This window comes from Citrus clementina, unplaced genomic scaffold (assembly GCF_000493195.1).
Source record: "Citrus clementina cultivar Clemenules unplaced genomic scaffold, Citrus_clementina_v1.0 scaffold_4, whole genome shotgun sequence".
NCBI lineage: Eukaryota > Viridiplantae > Streptophyta > Magnoliopsida > Sapindales > Rutaceae > Citrus > Citrus x clementina.
Window position 1 is genome coordinate 16,602,082 of NW_006262274.1, and position 23,217 is coordinate 16,625,298.

Sequence of the window (23,217 nt, forward strand, 5' to 3'; positions counted from 1 at the left end):
AACTCTGTCTATTAAAACTATCACAATTAACATTTTTCATTAAAATCAAGCAATCAAATCTAGGTGGCAATCTATCACCCAGCCCAAAAGAGGAAAAAAAAATGTTAGATTCAATTTAACGGAATCTCCATACATATATATTTTTTGTATATAAATTATAGACTATAAATTTCGTTACGTTTATGCATTAATTTTTTTTAAAAAATGCATGACTAAAATAAAATAATTATTCAATTTTATTTGCAAGTAGTTATAGATATATAATAAATTACAATATTTTATTTATTTAATAAAATTTTTAATAACATAAAATATAAAAATATAAAAAACTATTAATGATTTGTAATAGTATTTATTCTTAGATTATTTATTTATTTACTTAATTTTTTGAAAATATCTAAAATGCAAATTTTAAAAGGTTGTACATATAATGTAACTATTGAAAAATAATTTTCATAAAAATTATGTAAAATGCATTTTCACTGTTTTCATTTTTTCAAACAAACTATTAATTATATTTTACTCTTTTCATTTCAAATATTAGTTTCATGACAAAGTAAAAAAATATGTTTTATTTTCACTAAGAAAAGCTAACAATCCTTGTTTTCTAAACCAAACTCAAAAACACTATTTGAAATACAATCTAAACACGCATTTATAATGGATGACTACATGTGTGCATTTATTATGTATAATCGACATGCAATTGGTAGTTATATTTAATTCATGCATATATGTCATACATGTATTAAGTAAATGTAGTATAATAGAGGTGCTCTATAATCTCCTCTCATTCCTCGAGTATGTTAGATCGTTTTCCACTTGTTTTATTTTTATTTTTTATCTTTTTTAGGAAACTCGCATTTTGTTTCATTTTTTTAATTTGATTTCTAGGATTTTATTAAAGAATAAAACTAAGAATCCTCGGATGTTAGGAATTAATGTCCGTATGCTATTTGTTTTTTTATTCAAAAAGGATTACATAGGAACTACATATAAAATGATATCCAGTATTTTTCAATTGTGATAGACACTTTTAGGTTTTAAATTATATTGTCGACCACTTTAATCTTTTAAAAAGAACTTCTATACTATTAATTTTAAGGAGCCCCTCTATCATGTCATAATCCCTATAGCTGGTTTAAGTGAAGCAGTAGGACATACAGCTGGGCTAAGATAAGCCATGTTGTTGGTCTAGGAACTAGGCTCCATGAAATTAAGAGTCAGAAATCAGAATGGTTCTTATTATCTAAGGAAATATCCTCTGTTATCTTGAAATCCCTTTATTATATCATGATTCTTTCATGACATAAGTTTTCCCACAGTAAATTTTAAGATTATTATAGGTGGTTATTAAATAAGAGTTAACATAAAAGAAGATAAATCACAATTGTATATTCATATTAATACATATTATACTAGAACATTACATGCTAACTAGAATTAGTAGATAATTGTAGATTGACTTTGAATAGTTTTCACAGACATTACATTTAATAAGAAAATAAAGGAATGCAATGAAGTTTTTACTCATTCAGATTACAAAAAAATAAACTGAATAAAGAAGAAGAAGAATAAAAGGCACAGGAGTAAAATTGTAAACACATATAAAATAAAGAGTATAAGTTTCAAATATGTGTATTTAGTGAAATATGGACCTGAACTATAATTATGGGATATTATCAAATACCCACCAGATTTTTTTCTAACATATCAATTCACCATTAAGATTTTTGAGATAAAAAAAAAAACAGCTTATAAATCAGATATCTAGAGAAAAGGTAAAAATCTAAAAAATAACTACCAAAATAAGAAAATAACTTCATTTTAAAATTCCTTAGATAACCTTGTGACCTTAGCAATTTTGAAATAGTGTTAAGATTTGGGTGGTAAAATGTAGTTGTTAGAATATCTTGATAATGAATTGATATGTTAGAAAATTTTGGTGTTTGTATATATACACACACATACACACCTAACTCTATTAAATCATATGGCTGAATAATGTGGATTTGAGATTTTAAAATGGTTTTCAAATATTTTTTACATCATTATATTATAAATTGCTAGATATTAATTTTAGAACGAGGTGTGCGTGTGTGTGTGTGTGTACACAGTAGTACTGCTCGCATGCGAACATCCGCATGAAATTAAAATGTGAACAGAGCTAAAAGATAAGAAAAATACGGACTTTAATGTTCTAGAGTTCGTATTTATTTATCTTTTAACTTCATCTACATAAATATATATAATCCTTCTATAGAGCGAGCGCCCTCATTTTTTTTCATTCAGTCATGCTTTTTAGTCGTACAGTTTAAGAGAGTTAGCTTTCAATACTATTAAGCCTCATGGCTTAAGAGAGTATCCACATTAAAAAAATGAGGATGCCCGAACCTGAGAATGGTTACACACACACAGACATATAGAGAGAGACACACACAACACACACGCATTATATCTCAAATGATATTTCAAAAGATTCATCTGAAATTTCAATTGAGTTGCATTTATCTTGTAGAATTAATTAATTACTGAAAGCGATATTATCATTTTACCATCTAATAATTTTTTGATATAACACTTTACGACCAAATTTTATGACAATTGCTCTTTTCCACTTAATATTTCAGTTTTTATCATTTTAAAACTAAATTTTAACTCCATTAATAAATTGCTAATGTCATAGTGATATTTTAGGAATTTCATCGCATCAGTATTTTAGAAATTTAACAACCCATAATATTTCTAATTTTATTAATTAATTATTTTAGGTATATAATTAATTTATATTTTTTAATATAGAGTATTAACTTACACAAGTTAAAAATAAAATAGATTTTTATTATAATTTCTGTTAAAAATTATGTTAATTTTAACAGTTTAATGGTAAAATGATAATATATATTCATACAACTGAAAAAATATGGGGAAAAAAATTGTCACGCGCATTGCTCGCTAGCTACGCATGGAAAATTAATGTATCCCTTAATTGAGACTTGTGCATATTATATATATATATATATATACACAACTGAAAAAATGTGGGGAAAAAAATGTCAGACGCATTGCTCGCTAGCTACATGTGGAAAATTAAATGTGTTGTCTAAGATATTAATTAGTAATATATTTGGGGTTTTGTGATTTGTCAAGATGTGCTCACTACCTTTCAGATTACGTTGAATGGTCGCACATGGCAGGCTGGCAGTACGTCTCTTTCTCTCTCTTTCAAAGTCAGCTGTCGTGGTTGGTGGTGGAGGATGCATGAAAAGCTAACCGGTCCCAATGTTCATGTGTTTTAATTGCTTACCACGTGATAACTAATCAATGTCAGGACACAGAAATTGATTATAAATTAGAGGGAGCTACTTCGATTAATGGAGACAAAGGTGAAAGCTCCTGGGTATCCTTAAAACATTTTGTTCCGTAATTCATTGCTTGTTCTGTACGTATGAACATTATTATAATAAGTTGAACTATTGTCACTCCTTTATAATTTTTGTAAAACTCTTTTTTTATTGTAATTACATTAAAGGATAAAATAAATATAGTCTATCATTATATTTCTCTTTTTAACCCTTTATACCCATACAACTACACCAATTTTTATTACCTCACGAACAACTTTTTCTTGAGAAATTTACAAAACTTATTTTTAATTTAAAAATAATAATAGTTATTTGAGTCTACTTTAATTTACAAAACCTTCTAAACTTATTTTTAATTAAAAAAATAAATAATAGCTATTTGAGTCCACTTTAATTCTACTTAATTCATACATGTATTTAATTTTTTTTTAGTAAAATATGTATGATTTAATAATTCAAAATTTTATAAAAACAATATTTGTAATTAGTGTTGTTTGGAAGAAACTGAATTATTTTTTTAATTAAAAAAGCTGAAAAATGGGAAAAATATTTTTGGAATTAAAGTAGGTTTTGATAGAAAAAGGGTTTGAAAAGAAAGTTATAGGGTGCTAATAGTCCCACTCTATTATGATTAATTAGAAGCATATACTGGTAAGTAATAAATGAAAAAAAGAACAGTGTTTTTTTTGAACATTTAAGATTTTTCTCAATTAATGATAGGGTTCAACAAATTTAACAGTAATAAAGTGAGTTTGAATGTAGTTTATTTTCTACAATGGTATACAATTAATATATATTTATAAAAGCACCATGCATTTAATGTAATTTATAACCAGTAAAAATAGGATTTTAGCCCCATTTGACCTACTCGTTTGTTACTCATTTTTGTCGGGTTTTTGCTAGTTTTAAATTACTCTAAATATAATTTAGGGATTGCTTAAACATGAATGTTTGAATAAAATCTTCTAAAAGAGTGACAAATTCACATTAGAAATATTTTCGTTTAAAATTTGACATAAATTGAGTAACTGATTTCAAGTAATTTAATGGTGGATATTAGAAATTTTTATTCATTCACCTTTGAATTGCATTAAGTTAAGATTCAAATTTTATGTCGAAATTTTCAGTTAAAAACTAAAGTCTCACATATAGAATAATTCTCTAATGAGGACAAAATCATTTTAACAAAGCAGGATTATCATTAAAAAAAAGGAAAATTATCACTGCACCACCTCTTTTTTTCCTTATGTTTATCCAACCACAAAAAAATTCTAACATGTTCTCTGCACCACCTTTTTTTTTTAAAATTTGTATCAACTAGCCACTTTTTAACTAACACCGTTAAATAATTTAAATGAAATGATAATTTTACCCCTAAATAAATTAAAAAGATTATTTTATTTTACAAAAACTTTGAAAAATAAGAAAATTAAAATTATAAAAATACCCCTAAATCTAATAAAAAATAAATCTCAAACAAAGGTGCTCAGCTGATTTTTATTTAATTTAGATTTTGTAAAATTTTAATAATTATTTTTATTAAAAATTTATAATTTTGCAAAATTTTAATAAAAATGACTGAATTTATTTATTAAAAATTATAATTTTGCAAAATTTTATTAAAATTTTGGAATTTATTTATACATCTTAAGGCGCTTACCAATTGCCCCAAAAGCTTAAGCTGTCAGGAATGGCGCTACTTTATACTTAAGTAGGCAATCCGCCCATCACCAGGTAACGCCTTCACGTTAATGCCACATCACCCACATGGGTGTTGGTAGAGTCACCACCGTGGTGGTGCGGGCCCCAGTTACAGTGACTGGGATATATATTAAGCTCATTCCTCCCCCGCGGCTCGAACCCTGGCTGGCTCTGATACCATCTTAAGGCGCTTACCAATTGCCCCAAAAGCTTAAGCTGTCAGGAATGGCGCTACTTTATACTTAAGTAGGCAATCCGCCCATCACCAGGTAACGCCTTCACGTTAATGCCACATCACCACAGAAGGAAATAGGATCGAAGGATGAATGTGCTGTCGTTGGATTTCGATTATTAAAAACTCAAAATAAACAATTGCTTGAATTGGGTCGGCTTTATCAAAATTTAGAATATATTACCAGATCTAAGTTAAATAAATTTGCTTTGGATCGCGGTTGGTCAATATTTTAATAATTAAAACGGTACGTGGCGTTCGGTTCCCCGGTCAATGTTCGAATCAAAGTCGAGCCTATAGGATCCAGATCTGACTTAGAACAGATCAATAATCCACATGTCCAGATTTTCCAGCCGATATACCACTTTAATTTTGCTTTACCGAGTAATTATTAGATTCTTTTAACGAGGTTGGTCAATTTTTAAAGATTCTTTACCAATTATTTATTAAATTCTTTAGCAAGCCTAGCAACAATCATGCATCTAAAAGGCTTGGGTGCATACACAGTACCAGATCTGGTTCCCATAAATGGTGCTCTGAGGGAAAGGAGGGAGAAAAGAAGATTTACAACTGAGGATTGAGATCTGGTCTCGTTGCCTCAGAGGAACGTAGCAGTTTTAAAGCAGATCTGATACAGATCAGTCTGCAGAGGATGCATAAAGTTAAATTGCTTTAAAGTAAATTGCTGAAATTAAAGTGCAGAAATTTAAACATGCATGCAAGGCTTTAAATAAAATTACAAATGCTTTAATGCTTTAAAATAAACTGAAAATAAAATGCTTACATTGATTGATTTTTCTTTCTAAAGAAGAAAGGGAAATTAATCGTGAAGGTAAGGAACTATTCTGTAAACAGAAAAATTTCCTTGAACCCTTCGGATTCCTGATTCCTGATTCCCAGAGAGAGAGAGAGAGAGAAGAGCAGAAAGAAGAGAGAGAGAAGCTCTAAACTTAGAAATGAAAAACCTGAGGAGTCTTAGTCTTCCTCTCGGTTTTTATACAAATTCAAAATTTTAAACTGTAGACTGTAGCGGAGCTGTAGCATACAGTAATCTTTGGAAGTCGACACTGTTCACTGTAGCGGAGCTTGAGGAAACAGTAACCTTTGGATCGTATCTTTGAATAGTAAGTTCTTTGTACAAATGTTGAAAATACTATAATGGTGAAGAGACATGTGCGCTCTCACTTGTGTCCAGAGGACCACCCGAAATACAAATTTATTTATTTATATATATTTATTATTATTATTATTATTATTTTTAAGTAAATAATCAAATAATTATTTACAATGCTTTACCGGAGAGAAAATTCCAAAACAGTCGTCTTCATTTTCGTCTTCAAGAGAAATAAATGGCTCTTCATCATCATCCGTGTCTTCGGAGGAGTTTGCAACAGAAGACTTTGATCTTGAAGTGAGGAGCTGTTCCATGACTTTAAAATACTCATCTTTAGTTTTGGCGCTGGCCAAAAGAGATTGAGCTTTGGATTTTTGGGTAAGAAAGGTTTGTTGGGCTTTAGAGCTTTTAATGGTTTGGGGTAAGAATCCTTTAGAACTGAGCCAATTTCTTATAAGGGTATCGGTTAATTTGGCTTGTTCATCAAATTTTGACCACCATTTTACTTTAAATGTCCTTTGTAGAATGAGTTGGGTGTCTTGGGCATGAAGTCGGAGATTCCACATGCATACCCATGGAAGGAAGAAATTTGTACAGAAACAGAGAAAAGGGGAAAATCTTTTTTCTGATTCAGATGGGATGTAATGGGCTTTGAAGAGGCTCAAGCAATGGGAGGCATTTGGGGTTAGGATTTGTGGAATTGGACCAAAATAGTTCCACCAATGTTGAAACCAATTTGGGAGGCTTTGGACGGTTATTTTTGAATTAAAGAAAAATAACCATGAATGGGATTTCTTTGGATTTTGGATGAAGAATGTGTTAAACCAAGCTTGCTGGTAATCCCAATAGGAAAAGGTCAAGCAGTGTGGTAAACGCATTTGAAAATTTGGAGGGAAAGATTTAAATTTGTGGAGTTGGTCACCCCATTGGTTTGGGCTCATGACTTTTAGGATAATGGCTGTGGAATAGGCCGGCTCTGTATGGGCTTCACTGAGGAAAAAATGTTTGAATTTTACAGACTCAGTGGCTTCTAAAATGTTTTGATAATAAGACTGGGGTTTTGTCAAATCCCATGGTTTGAAAAACCAGCCTTTGGGGAAAAACTTTGAAAGTGCTTGAAAATGATCAGTGTGGTAAAAACCATCTTCCATAGTTAAAATATTTTGGAAATAGGTTTTATCATACCAATCGGAAGTTTTCTTTGAAAGTGTAGGTTGAGAAAGAACAATTTGAGAAGTTGAACTTTCACCAGATAAAATAACAATTTGAGAAGAAGGTTTTGTAATTTCTTTAGAGACTGATTTTTCTTTTTCAATTTCTTCTTTTGGAGAAATTTTGCTTTGAGAAAAACTTTGTAAAGCGAGCATAAGCTCAGTGGATTTAGAAATAGATTTCATCCATTCATTTACTTGCTCATGAGTAGAAAGGGCTTTAGACTTGGCTTCATCATCTTCAATCATGTCGATCCATGATTTTATCGGCATGGCTGATGAAAGTAATTTTTCTTTAGGAGGGGAAGATTGGGAGGCTTTTGAAGGTGTCTGGGACACAGGGTCTTTGAGGATCCCTTTCCCTTTGTCATTTTGTCTTTTGGGCGGCATTTATCTGTTTTGAAGAAATTCCCTAGTTAGAAAATCAGGGATAGAGTTTTTATCACCTTTAATAAACTCAATATCAAAATCAAAAACACTTAAAATGGCTTGCCATCGTGTAAAAATTTGTTTTGATGCAATGTTTTGAACATCTTTTTTCTAAAACATGTTTTGCAGCTTTGCAATCGATTCTAAGTAAAAATTTTTGATTTAATAAATCATGTTAGAATTTTGAAATGCATAAAACAATGGAAAGAATTTCTTTTTTGATGGTTGAATAATTCTTTTGGCATTCATTCCAATGTGCAGAAACATATTGAATTATCCGTTCCTTATCATTATCTTTTTGCTTTAATATGCCTCCATAACCTAAATCGGATGCATCAGTTTCAACAATTTTAGGTAATGCATGATTTGCAAGAAATAAACATGGGATGCTTTTTACAGAATTCTTTATAAGTCTAACTACTTTAGTATGCTCATCGGTCCAGGCAACATGATTCTTCTTTAACCTATCATGCAAAGGTTTGGACATCCTATTGATATTTGGACAGAAATCAAGAACATAATTTAGACTTCCTAGAAATCTTTGCAATTGAGTTTTATCAAGGATTTTATCAAGAAACTTGTCTGCAAAGACAAGAGAACGCTCAATAGGGGTAATGGTTCCTTTGGAAATATGGTGACCTAGGAACCTGATCTTTGTTTGAAACAAAGAGACTTTAGACTTAGAGATTGCTAAACCAGCTTTTCTAGTAGCAAGGTAAAAGGTCTTTAGATGTTTAAAATGTTGGTCGATGGTTTGAGAAAAAATCAAAACATCATCGATATAAACAATCCAAAATTCAGAATAAGGGTTATAAATATCATTCATAATTCTTTGAAATTCTGAAGGTGCATTTTTCAACCCAAATGGCATAACAGTCCGCTCATACTGTCCAAAAGGAACAGTAAAAGCGGTTTTATAACGGTCTTTTGGATGAATTTGAATTTGCCAAAAACCTGATTTCATGTCAAATTTGGAAAATATGAAAGCAGAATGCAGTTTTTGAAGCAAATCCTTTTTGTTAGGTATTGGGTACCTAATCCATTTCAATGCTTTATTAAGGGGTTTATAATTTATGACTAGTCTTGGTGTTCCTCTTTCAATTTCAGAATTTTTGTTTACATAGAAAGCAGCACAAGACCATGAGGATTTAGATTTTACAATGAGTCCTTTAGACTCCAAGTCTTTTATTTCAGCTCTACAATGTTGTTCCAAATCCATATTCATTTGGATTGGACACGCTTTAGTAGGTATCTGTTTTTCATCAAAAGAATTCTCATAAGGCAACTCTACCAAATGTTGTTTCCTATTCCAAAAGGCTGAAGGTAGATCGGCACAAATTTCTTTCTCAATTAGATCTTTAAAATCAGAGATTTTCTTTTAGATGAAATCATTTTGTAATTGGCTTTCAATTCTTTTTAAACTTAAATCCTTTTGTAAAAACATTAAATCATTTTGTCTTGATCTGAGAAGATTGTTGATTTGATTCTGATGGACAGAATATGCTTTAACAATATTTAAATTTCTTGTTTTTGGCTTTTCAATAAACGGGAAAACAAACTTTTTATCTTTTGCTTTGAAAGATATACTATCATAATTGACAGTATAAGGAGTGATAAGATTTATAAAAGGAGTTCCTAAAATGACAGCATGGTGTATGTCATTTGTAAGAACAAAAAAAGTTTTAAATTCAAAACCATCATTATGAATTGAAGCTTCAACTTTAGAATTAACATTTAGTTTTGAATTGTTGGCGGCAGAAAGTCTTTCTTTTGTTTTTTCATGAAATCTCTTGGGGACAATGTTCTCTCTTATGCAATTCAAATCGGCACCAGTGTCAAAAAGGGCAATGGCGTCAATTGCAAAATCATCAGAAAAAATTAAAGTGATTTTAATCAAATATTTTCTCATGGTGATTTGTTTTAAAACAAATAGAAAATCATTGGGTACAGATTCAATGTTTTCTAAGCTTTGATCATTGTTATCACCATCATCAAAATTGGATTCATTATCCGATTTATCCTGTAATTGTTTTTGTAAAAGAAGTTGGATAGTTTCAGAATCACTTTTTTGTTTTTCTTTTAATTCTCTAATCTCAGTTTTGATTTCTTTGATCTCCTTTTGGAGGTCTTGAATGTTGCGGGTAGTTTTCTTTATTTTCTTCTTATCCAAAATCTCAATAAGATCATAAGAACTCTTTTTAACAATTGGAACTTTGGAAGTCTCTGCTTTATTAAAATCTAGGGTTTTCAAAAGCTTATCAAGATATTCTTTTTGAAGATTTGGATCAGAAATATGTTTTACGAGCTCAAGAAAGGTTTCTTGGTCTTTAGTCAAAACATTGATTTTCTTTAAATAGGAATCTGTTTCAAAATCACTACTGCTATATGCAGAGGTATCTGAGTCAAAAAGCTCATCGACCTGGAGGGGGTCACTATCTCCCGACATGGAAGACTCAAAGTCAGAAGACTCTATAAGAAGGGGGGCAACTTTAGAGAGGATTTCTTCATCAAGGCCAAGTTCATGAAGCTTTCGATTCATTCTGCAATACTTTGCCGTATGACCTTTTATACCACACTTATGGCATATGGCTTCTTTGTAGTTGAAAGGGGCTTTGTGTTTGGGTTTAAATTCTTTTTTCTTAGAGAAGTTGGGCTTCTTGTAAGGCCTCTGGGGTTTCTTATAAGAAGATTCTCTAAATTTCTGGAATGACTTTCTATAGCTTTTGGATTTGTAATGTCTCTTGTGAGGTCTGGAAGAACACTCACCATTACAATATTTGGAAGTAGAAGTTTTAAAGGGGTCATAATTGAATTGTTTATAGAAACTGCCTAATTCTTGCTTAGATTTCCTAAGCTCCTATTTAAGTCGTTTCTGTAATTTCAAATCTTGACAGATCTTTAAACCTTCTTTGTTGACGAAACTGACTAGTTCACCATAGGTGAGCTCATCATAAGGAATACGATTGTCATAAAGGGCTTTAATGGAATTTCTAACCTTTTCACCTAGAAGAGTAGGTAAACCTGCTAAGAACTTCTATTTCCAGGTTATATGATTTGCATCATCTCTGAGAAAGAGTCTGGTGAAGAAGGTGGTTTTGTAATCTTAGAATTCACTAAGTTTCCTACATCTCAAATTATGTAGTAACTCAGCATTTTTATCTCTAAGGTAAGAAGGGTCACCTATGAAATGGAGGGATATGGTTAGGATCAGGGTGGCTACGGCATCCTGAATTGGGTTATTAAACTCGTCAAGAATGGGGGCTCCATTCTCATCAATTTGGATAGCATTTAGGATTTCTAATTGTTGCTGTTTGGTGAGAAGGTGATCCCACCAACCTTTAAGTTGACCTGTAAAACCCGCAATAAGAATCTCTGCAATGGCTTTGTCGGATGTTTCTGATTGGGTTTTATAGGCATTGGCTGCCATGGTCATCTGTTGTAACAATCCTAGGATGTTATACTCAGACATTCTATCTATATTCCACTCATAGACAGAGGATGCATTGTATCGAGACTGATTTAATGCACTAGGCCTGTTGTCTATGGTCAAATCAGGTGGAGACTTGGTAGTGGGAATGGCTAGTTCCCAATCTTACTAGATCAGAAGAGGTTGTAGACATTTGGTCTTGTTCTAATACTCCAATCTTACTAGATTGAGGAGTATCAGGGGCTATTTGAATTTTGCTAGATGAGGAAGAAGCAGCTTCTATCCTATCTAATGAAGGCTTTAGCAAAATCTGATTTTGACTCCTGAACAAGCTTTTGACTAGTTTTCGAAACCTGAAAGGGTTTGAAAATAGGTTCCTTAAGCTTTTTGTCAGAATCCGATTTTGATGGAACAGAAGAAATAGAAGAAATAGCAATGGTTGACTTTTGGAATTGGTTTTCTATCCTAGTCAACTGTTTTCCTATTGTATTTAAGTTAGTATTACAGAACTTATTCTGTTGAATAATACTACTTAAATTTGCATCGGAATCATTTGGTTTTGGGATTTTGTAAGGTGAGGCTCTAATCTGGATAGGAGGTTCACCATGATCGACGGTTAAACTTCGAAGAGGTGGATGCTCAGATTCTATGGTTCTATCACTATCAGAAAGTTTCCATTCAGGAATTTTCTTCCTAACAGTAATAGGGTTTGATTTTTTGAAGGGATAAGAAATGTTGTTCTCAGAAGAATATATCTCGAACCAATCAAAAAATAATATATGAACTTGATGTAGGTTTACAAATTCATAATAGATTTGTTGGATTTCTTTTCTTTGGTTTAAAAAATTCTTAAAAAACCAAAGTCTTTTGTCTTTATTAATGTCAGAGTAAAAATCATTGTGAAGAAGATTTTTATCCAATTCAAATTCTTTTTCAATGACATTAATTACGTTTTCTGTGACTGCTGAAAATGTAGGAGAAGTTGGAGGAGAAGGATCCTTCTCTTCCTGCTTTTGCTCATGTTGACTGCTAATGTAAATAGGGTGAGGAACTCTAGTTCCATAGTCAACAGAGCTAATAGATGAACTTGGTTTATCTGAGGTGGAAAATCTCGGTTGACTTTTTACTGACTGATAAGGGAGATTTATAACAGAAGGGATTTTTGTAAATTTCCTTTCTAATGAAGGGATGCTTGAGCACGGCTCTTTATCAGAAAATCTGGTTGAGTTAGACCTCTTGAAAGATAGTTTGACTCTACCATCAGAATACTGAGTCACATTTTACAACTCTGTATTTGGCTCAAGTTGTTTTGGAATCGCTGGTGGAGCGGCTCCTTCAAGAACCCATTCTTCTGGAAGATTGACATCTTTCCATTGGATTGGTTTTGGAATAACAGTATTGGCTTTAGACAAATCAGTCTGTAAGAGAAGAGTCTCATCTCTTTTTTACTGGAATTTATGTTGCGTGCTAAATGCAGAAATCATGGCTTTATAAGAAATCTTAAAGATTAGTGCAACTGGAACAGATCCCTCAATCATATTATAATTGTGGGTCTTGATTTGCAAAATCATGCTTTTTAAAATATTTTTGTCTTTAAGGGAAATTGTTATGTTTGGATAACAATAAAAAGAAATTGGACCTTTACATTGACTGGATTCAATGCTACTTAGCAAAGAATCATCAAAAGAGATGAATCGTCCATCTCTAAGGACAGCGATGATGGAAGTATCTAAGCTCTCTTTGGTTAAGGGTTTTATTCCTACATGGATTAGTCCTATATGAACATAATTAAAATTCTTTTCTTTTAATTTCTTTAATGAATGTTCTGAAAATAATTGAATTGTTTCAAATGGCTTTGAAAGAGTTATATCATGTTCTTCAGTCTTTATAACATAATCATTTTTGAAAAAATCAAGCTTTTTTGTTTTATAAATCTTTTCTTTAGAAACTTTTGGAAGTTCCCAACAATCAATTGCTTTATCGAAGTTCTCAATAACGAATTCTTCTGAACTCACAACATGCTTTGAATCACTAATCTTCCCGGAAGAAGAGCTAGAAAAGGACGATGCTCTACAGAGCAGAGGATCCATGGATTAAGAACTTATGGTCTATCTATGGTCTTGTCGGAATGGCTACAGGTATGGTTTTACAGCCTTAAGCGGAAATTCTTATCCTAAAACGGGACTTACTACCAGTAAGAAATTCACCACACAAACAAAATTAAAATAAAACACAAGTCTTTAAACACAAAACTCTGAACTATATTACACTATCCTTTCCTTGGCTCTGATACCAGAAGGAAATAAGATCGAAGCCAAATTAACCGATACCCTTAATAAATAAATTCAATTATTTTAATAATTTAGGGGATTTTTATTAAATCCCAAAATTTTGTAATTATTTTTATAATTATAATTTTTATTAAAAATAAAAATTCTAATTTTAGGATTTATTTTTTATTAAACTTAGGGGTATTTTTATAATTATAATTTTCTTATTTTTCAAAATTTTTGTAAAATAAAATGGTCTTTTAATTTATTTAGGGGTAAAATTATCATTTTATTTAAATTATTTAACAATGTTAGTTAAAAAGTGTCTAGTTGATACAAATTTTAAAAAAAAAAAGTGGTGCAGAGAACATGTTAGAATTGTTTGGTGGTTAGATGAACATAAAGTAAAAAAGAGGTGGTGCAGTGATAATTTCCCTTTAAAAAAAACATATATCAATACACTAGCAGACAAAAAGTCAATTTTTAATATGTTAAATTTTTTTTTTAATTTTAGTTACATCTTCAATTTATTAAAGTGATGATATCCTCACTAAAGAATTATGAGTAATGATATAATTACTCATTTTGAATAATACTCCATTGAGGTAGCGTTTACTTTTTGGATTGAAGTGGGAATCCTGAGGAGTGGGAATCCTAGGATTGGGAGTGTGGAGTGGGAGTGAGAGTAGGTTGTTTACTTACACTGGAATGGAAGTATGGAATGAAGATCAGAATCCAATTTATGTGTTTACTTTGTCTTGGATTGGGAGTAAATAGTTTCAAATTACAATTTTATCCTTATTTAAAGAATTATAGTTTTTAATTACAAAGCTAATAAAAAATATATTTAATGAATAAATATTTATTTTATTATATTTGTAAATTTATAATAATTATTAATATTCTTAATTATGAACATCACATTTTTTATTAATTTTAATTCTAATATAAAATGAAACATTATTTTATTTTATTTAATATAATTATATTAAATTTATTATTATATAAAATAATAATATAATATTATTTAATAAAAAATTAATATTTTCTTAGAATAAAATATTTATTATTATTAATATTAAATAAATATAGTACTATTATTTTTAAAATAAATACAATAATATTATATTTATTAATTCTCTATTAATATAATAATATTATTTTAAAATAATTTTAACTTAGAATCAATTCAAATTATTATTTAGTTAAATATAATAATATTATTCAAATAAATATAATATTATTTATTTTATTTTATTAATTATAAAATATTAAATTGAATTAAAATAAAATAAAAAAAGGATAAAAAAGGAAGAGGTGGGAGTGGATTCCCACTCCCACTCCCCACTCCAAAAATGGGTGGGGCCCACGGAGTGGGATTCTCACTCCTTCACTAAATAAGTGAAGTAAACACTGGAGTGGGAGAAATCCATACTCTTCACTCCCACTCCAGAAAGTAAACACACCCTGAAAGTGATGTAAAAATAATAGGTTAATAATTAATATTAAAATCAATTAATACTATATACAAAATATGAAATGGTTAACAACATATTAATGAATATCTTAATTAAGTGCTTAAATTAAGTATAACATTATTAAAGAATTATTCAACTTTTGGAGGTGCCGAAAGGATAGTTGATGCATGTGATAAGTCGCCTGAAGTGGACTAAGAAGTTTGAGATTGAAAATAACCAGATAATTAACCCTGTCAACTAAAAAAATAAATAAATAAAAAGTGTGTCCTTTCTATCAATTTAGTTGTGAAATCTTCTATCAATATCAATATTCAAGAAAAAAGATTGTCCACTCTGGCTCTATCAATAATTAATTAAGGCCGCGCGAGGAGCTACTCTTGTGTACTGATAAATATATAAACTAGCATTACACAATGCTTTTTATCTGAGCTTTTTGACCCAAAAGATTCCAACCTCTTAAATTTAAGACAACTAGTAAGTTTTTAAGTGGATAAAACTTGGGTTAATACTTATTTAGTTTTTATATTTTGATATAAATGTTTATTTTAAAATTTTGGGTTAATCTTAATTTGTCAAAAGGTGATTATTGGTTAATTTGCTAATTAATTTTTTATAGATTAAATAATTAATTTTAAAAATATTATTGTAAGGGTATTATTGTAAAAGTAAAGAAAAGTAAAGGTAAGAGCTTAACATATTTAATAGTAGCAATATCTTGAAGTATTTTTTTTTAAATATAATGATTAAATTGATACTAAGTTAAAATATAGATACCAAACATGTATTTACCCTTTACGTAATTAACCCACACACATTAGTAAGATTCGAATTTAAACCTGAGTTTTGAGTTCAAAAATTAAATATTAGGGAGATTGTTCTTTATCATTGAAATTAGACCTTAGCCTTAATAAATACTTATTTAGTTGCATTAATTTGAGTTACTTATTATTAGTTCTTGTATTTTAAAAAATACCTTAAAAATAATCATGTAAATAGTATTTTTATCAACTTAATTTTCAAACAAATATGGCATGTAACAATTAGAAAATAATAAAACTAAATAGATTTTAGCAGAAACTGATATACAATAGGAATTTTTTTGTCATATTTGAAATATGTATACGGACTAGTTGACGAGAGATTAAAAAAAATATTTTTCTTTTCTAAACAAGTACAAATGTTTGTTGAGTTTCTCTACTGCATCTAGTTTTGTCTTAAGCTAATATATTAATTCATACAATATGGGAGATTTATTTGACTCTTTCGGTCTTTCTCACCTAATAAAGGCCAAATGGTCTTGGATCTATTGTATTTGACTCTTCCAAAAAAAAAAAAAAAAGTACTTTTATCATTTTTCTTTGTGGATCCCAAAGTTATACTCTATTGCTAGCAAGTTTTTAATTTTTAATTTAGAGGGAATATTTTTTTAGTTTTGAACTTTGTGAATATTTAAGGCCATGTGACTCTTGACCTCTGGTAAACAAATTTAAAGGATTAGTGAATGCTGAATTGCTGATACGTTTTATCTCAATTTCCAATACTACAACTTGCAACTCCAAAATTTCCAAGTAATTGCAAGGTAGAATATTATTTTTTTGACTTTGACTATACCTAATTTTGATTTAAGCTACTAATTAAATCGATCAGTATTAAGTAACACCACATGGTTTTGGTATCTCAAATATTTCTTTCCTCACAACCCAAAACAAAGAGGAAGCAATGACCAATAGTACCTCTAATTTTTGGTCTTACCCAACTTCCTCCTATTTTTACTGTTATAATTTTGCATGGTTCCACACAAATAGCAATAACTCTGAGCCAACCTGACCCAAATCAAATTCTTTAAGATTTCAAAAATTACTGATTCAAGGATAATTGTTGCGTTGTTTATTAGATGGATTTTTGTTAGTAGAGGTTACAAAATTCTCAGACTTTAAAAACAAATTCGGTTTGAGAAGAACTTAATCATAAAGTTTTTAATTAATTAATGTAATGTTGAGAGAGTAAATTCATGAGTTATAGGTTCATTCCTTCAAAAATTTTGTTCTAGGTCCAGATTTGAAGAAATGAAAGATAACGGCACTAATATATGAAAGAGTAGTGCTATAAATTCTAAATTTTTTTATCCCAAATAACTATTTTAAATGATCCGACATTTATCAATTGGTTGATTAGATGATACAATTAATTTACTTTGAATTTTGTAAAAAGTTATCAACCAATTAATAATGCCACATCATTTAGGATAGTTATTTGGGAAAAAAAATCGAGATGTCTCTCATTACTCATAAAAAAAAAAAAGATTTCTAAATTAATATTCAACATACTTTTGAACTAAACAAACGTATTTATATAGAATCTCAATAGATTTTAGAGATTGTGATACAAATGCGAAATTTTAGCAAGCTAAAAAAAAAAATTCCTGAAGTCAAACTTCCACCCAAAATAATTAATGAGTGTTTTAGGCCTTTGCAGGCTTGATTTGCTACCTTATAGTTTGTAGCTCGATGCGACATTCGCTAAATGGTTGATAATTTTTTATAAAATTTAAGTAAATTAATTATATTATCTCACTACTAATTAATGAATGCCACATTATTTCGAATAGTTATTTGGGATAAAAAATCAGGAATACGTAATACTATTCTTTTTCTATAAGTAATTATGAAATTTTTTTCCTTAATCCATATATTTAAAACAAATAATTAAAATGAGCCCCGTAAGATTTTGAACTAATGATATTTATCTCATCAGCCCTCACTTTCAATTAACTTCACTTAATTTTAAATTTGCCCTTATGAAAAAAAGATAAAAACCTTTTTTTTTTCAATTTCATTTGTTCTCTCTCATCTGTGTTCTCTCTCTCTCTCTCTCTCTCTTAGACATTACCACGTATTTCCCTCAGGGTGTGTTTGACACACTGTATTGTATTATTTTATATTGCATTATTTCAATACAAATATATTTGTATTATACTATATTGCATTAGCACTATATTATAATAATATTGTACAACGTTTGATACTACACTCTACTGTATTAATTTTTTTATTAATTTAAATAATAAAGTGATATAATATTTGTAACATATACACTAATAAAATGAATTGTAATATTGGTATTAATTTTAAATTAATATTATTTAAATTTATTCATATATAAATATTTATTATTAGTTATATTAAATTGTTAAATAATAATCAATTTTTTATATATTAGTTACTGTAATATAATTAAATAATGTAATATTATGTTATATTTTTATTTTTATATATTATTTAAATACTTATTATTATTTATATTAATTTATTCAATATTGATCAATTTTATAAATTAATTATTGTATAATTAAATAATACATTATTTAGTTATATTTTTAATATAATTAAAGTTTTATTTTTAAGTTGTTTTAATTTGTACAATTATTTCATTAAAAATTTGTAGGCATATATAATTGTACTGTCCCTCTAAATATAAGATTCAAGTTGTTGTTATAAGTGTTTTTATTGTTGTTATTGTATTGATTTATGTCATGGAAAATTGTCAAAAAAATACCATAAAAAAAGCTACCAAACCAATAACAATTATAGAAAAAAACAACAATTGTGCAATTACATGTTCATCACTGTAATTAGTTCGATTTAGTCAAATTCAAATATCAATCACATGCATTGTTGTCTTTATTACGTTGTTGATGTAGCAAATGTTGGAAACTTCCACTTCCAGATCCTTTGTACATCATCGAATGAGAATGATAATGTGGTTGCAAAGCATACGGTGGGAGTGGTTGTTGTAATACATAAAAATTTAAAACATGATATGAGATTTTAGAAATTAAAAAATATAAATATACACTAACAAATTGTGATTTTTAGATCAAAACTTACTTGGTGCCAATTATAAGGAAATGATTGATAAATATTGTGCACACTACCTTGGGTTGGGTATATAGGTAGTTACATAAATGAAAAAATTATATATGTAAAATCGACATTAAAAATTAAAAATTCAATTTTTTTCACGAATTACATTCTTACATTATAGTAGCCTAAAACCCCGTATTGGTTGAGATTTACATTAACAACACTTTGTTCCTATGATGTCTATATATGTTCAATAATATTTTTAGTTATGTATATTCAAAATAAAAGAAAAGTTTAACATAAAAATTCACAAACTTACCACGCCCACGTTGCTCTGCTACGTGGAGAATTCATTAGGCACTTCATAAGATGATGGTGCATCTTCTTCTAAATCCTATAAAATTATAACAGATAATTTAACATAAAAATTCAACATAAAAATCTAATAAAATGTAACATAAAAAATCAACAAACTTTATTTAAAGACACTCATCGCATATGCTAGAACGGCTTGCGCGACTGCCTTATTTAAGATCTCTTTTCCTCCACTAGAGAAACACTTCTGCTGCCAGCCAGAAATCTTACTCTGAACCTTGAGCTTCACCTCATTGAAAAAATATTTCTTCTTTCTACCGATCATAGAAGGCATCCCCAAATACTTCTCATGCTTCGAGACCACATTAAGCTGGAAAATTCTCTTAATGACTGAAATCCAATTCTCTTGGACATTACCACTAAAAAACATGCAAGACTTGTCAAAGTTGAAGATTTGTCCAGATGCCGCTGCATATCGATCAAATATGTCCTTGAGGTGTTGACAGTCTTTGAGTGAAGCTCTGGAAAAGATTAGACTGTCATCTGCAAACAAGAGATATGAAATAGATATATGTGGTCTAAATCTCAGCCCCTGTATTTGATTTTGCCTTTCAGCCTATACCAAAAAATTAAAGAATGCTTCTGCATATATTATAAACAGGTATAGAGACAAGGGGCATCCTTGTCTCAGCCCCCTTTGAAGGCTGATCATGCCCTTGGGAGTCTCGTTGATGATAATTGAGAATGATGGGGTAGTAATGCAGTCCATTATTAACCTTAACCATTTCTTCGTAAAGCCTAGCTTGCTCATAGTCAGCCTTAAGAATTCACATTCCACTCTATCGTAAGCTTTGCTAATGTCAAGCTTCAGCGCCACCAACCCATTTTGTTTTCCCTTACTATGTCTAATTCTGTGAAGACATTCATACCCAACAATAATATTGTCTGTTATTAATCTATTGGGGATAAAAGCACTTTAGGATGGGGCTATCATGGTTTGAAGGATAGTTTTCAGTCTATTAGCCAAGGCTTTTGCAACAATTCTATAGATGACATTACATAGACTTATTGGTCTAAACTCCGTGACTTTCCTAGGCTTAGCTGACTTAGGAATAAGAGCAATGTAAGTGTGGTTCAAGGGCGTAATGGTACCTACTTCGTTGAGTATGTGGAGGCATGTGGTGATTACTCATTCTTTGACTGCTGTCCAATGTTTTTTATAGAAGGCAACAGGCAATCCGTCGGGTCCTGGAGCTTTGGTTGGGCACATTTGAGCAAGCGCTTCTGTGATATCCTCCTCTGTGAATGGTTGGCACAGGAACTCATTCATTTTTTGTGAAACTTTAGGCATCATTCCTCGTAGAGCTTCCTCCATTTGAGCTTGGGTGGGACTGGAAGTTGTGAACAGCTTCACAAAATACCCGCAAAATTCTTTCTCTACGTCTTCTGCTCCTCAGTCCATTCTCCTTGTGCATTCTCTATTCCCCAAATTATATTCTTTCTCTTCCTAGATGAGATTTTGATGTGGAAGAATTTCGTATTTTTATCACCCTCTTTGAGCCAATATGCTATGGACTTCTGTTTCCAGTAGATTTCTTCGTCAAGCAGAAGATGATGAATCTGTTTCTCGATATCTTTCAATTCCTCTCCACATTTATACTGTCTACTATGCTTTTGAAGCTCCTTAATTCTTTGCATCAGCTCATTCAACTTTTCTTTTCTACCCTTAAAAGTTTCCTGGCTCCAACATTTCAGCTCTGCTAACGTAGCTTTGTGGGTTTTCTTTAAAGTTTGAACTGGATTGTTCCCTAACCATTCCTTTTTTTCAACCCACTCATGCTTAACAATCTCTTTACAATCATCATACGAACTCCACATATCCTCGCAGTGACATCTTGACAGCGTTCTTCTACTGTAGCCTGCTCCTTTATTTTTGCTTACCATTTCCATCATCATTGGGTTGTGATCAGAACACCACAGAATTAGGTTCTTTGCAGCTCGGTCTTGAAAGGTTTGGGTCCAATCTTCACTACACAAAAACATATCTAACTTTTCTTTAATAAATTGCGGGCCAAATTTCCTGTTCGACCATGTGAAAGGGTAACCTATACAATCCAAATCCCTCAACTTACAGTCCCTGATTGCCTCTCTAAAGTCATTTATCCAGTTGGCATCTCTATCATTCACTCCATTTTTTTCTCCCAAATGCAGTATTTTATTAAAATCACCAAAGTAAAGCCATGGAGATGGAGATAAACCTGCAAGCTTGCGAAGTAGAGTCCATGTGTGCTTTTCTGACTTACTTCCTGGTGTCCATACACCCCCGTACATCTCATGTGTTTCCCGTTCTCCACTTCCACCTCGGCATCAATGTGGTGGCTGCTATAGGAAGTAATGTCTACCTTTATGTCATGAGCCCATAACATAGTTATACCTCCGCTCTTGCCCCTACTGTTAACAGCAAAACAATTTCCAAAATTTAGCTTCCTTCCAACATTATTCATTTGCACAGTCGATAGTTTGGTTTCGCATAGAAAAACCAGTTGAGGCTTGTACAAATAGAGGAACTTTTGCAGGGCTTTGAACGTCCGGTCATTCCCCATCCCCCGGATGTTCCAGCTTAAAATTATCATGGCTATCAGCGGGACTGATTGTCAACCACCGCCGATAGAGTGGTAAATTGAGTAGTTTTAGCTGGTTCCTCTATCTTTGAGCCATCCCAGTTTAGTTCTTTGCTACATGAAGATAGCTGGTGAGAGGTTGTTTTTGCTGCAACAACTTTGTAGGCACTTTGAACCCGTGACTTCTTATAATTTAGGCTTACTCCTAACACTTTATCACCTGGCCTTTTCCCTATAATTAGGCCATCTTTCATTGGCCCTTTATTGCTTGCCTTTCTAGCTTGTGTCTTCTATTTATTTCTCTTGGGCCTTACCATTTTTTCTCTTAGCCCGTCATCAATCACTTCATCAGGGCTTGAGTTGCCTTAGTCTTGGCTTTGACTTGTGTTTGAAACTTGATTTAGCTCCAAATCGAGCGCCAAATTTCCATTTGTTCCCTCCCACTCTTCTGTTCCCGCTTTTTCTTGATTATTTCCATGAACCTTAGCTCTACCATCTATGTTTTCAGCTGTTTTTCTACTGGGTTGCTTCTGACTGTAGACTTGCTGCTCCCTTGGTTCCAGTGTCATCAGCATTAATTGTCCTCTAGTCTTAGTTGTTTGCCCTTCATTCTCACCCGGGTTTGATTGATTTGGCCTTGACCCATTTTCATCTTGGTCCCTACCCGTTTGGCTTGCCCGATTTCTTCTATGATTTTCAGAATCTGTGTGTCCATTGGTGGTCTGCTCAAACCTCCTATTCCATATTTCCCTCCCCCGATTCAACTTTGTTTTTTCAGCTTTGGACAACGCCTTCATATACGTTCCATAGGGAAATTTTTCCTTTGATTGCCCCTTGTATGCTTCACACTCCTTGAATTGGTGTCCGATAAGCCCACAACAAAAACAAAATTCTGGGAGTCGTTCATACAACACTGGTAACTCCACCTCATCTTCATCCTCAAGCTCCAGGAAAACCATTTTCTATAACGATTTTGTTATGTCAATGGATATCCTGACTCTCGCATATGAGCCTATACATTCACATTCATCGTCGGTTTCCACTTCCAAGACCTCTCCAATTAATTCTCCCAGCTTTTGAATGCTTTCTCGTTCCATACACCCCATTGGTACATTATGAAATTAGACCCAAATTGCTGTGTGTGTGAACTTCTATCTTCTTATATTCCCGATTCCACTGGGTTCCATCAAT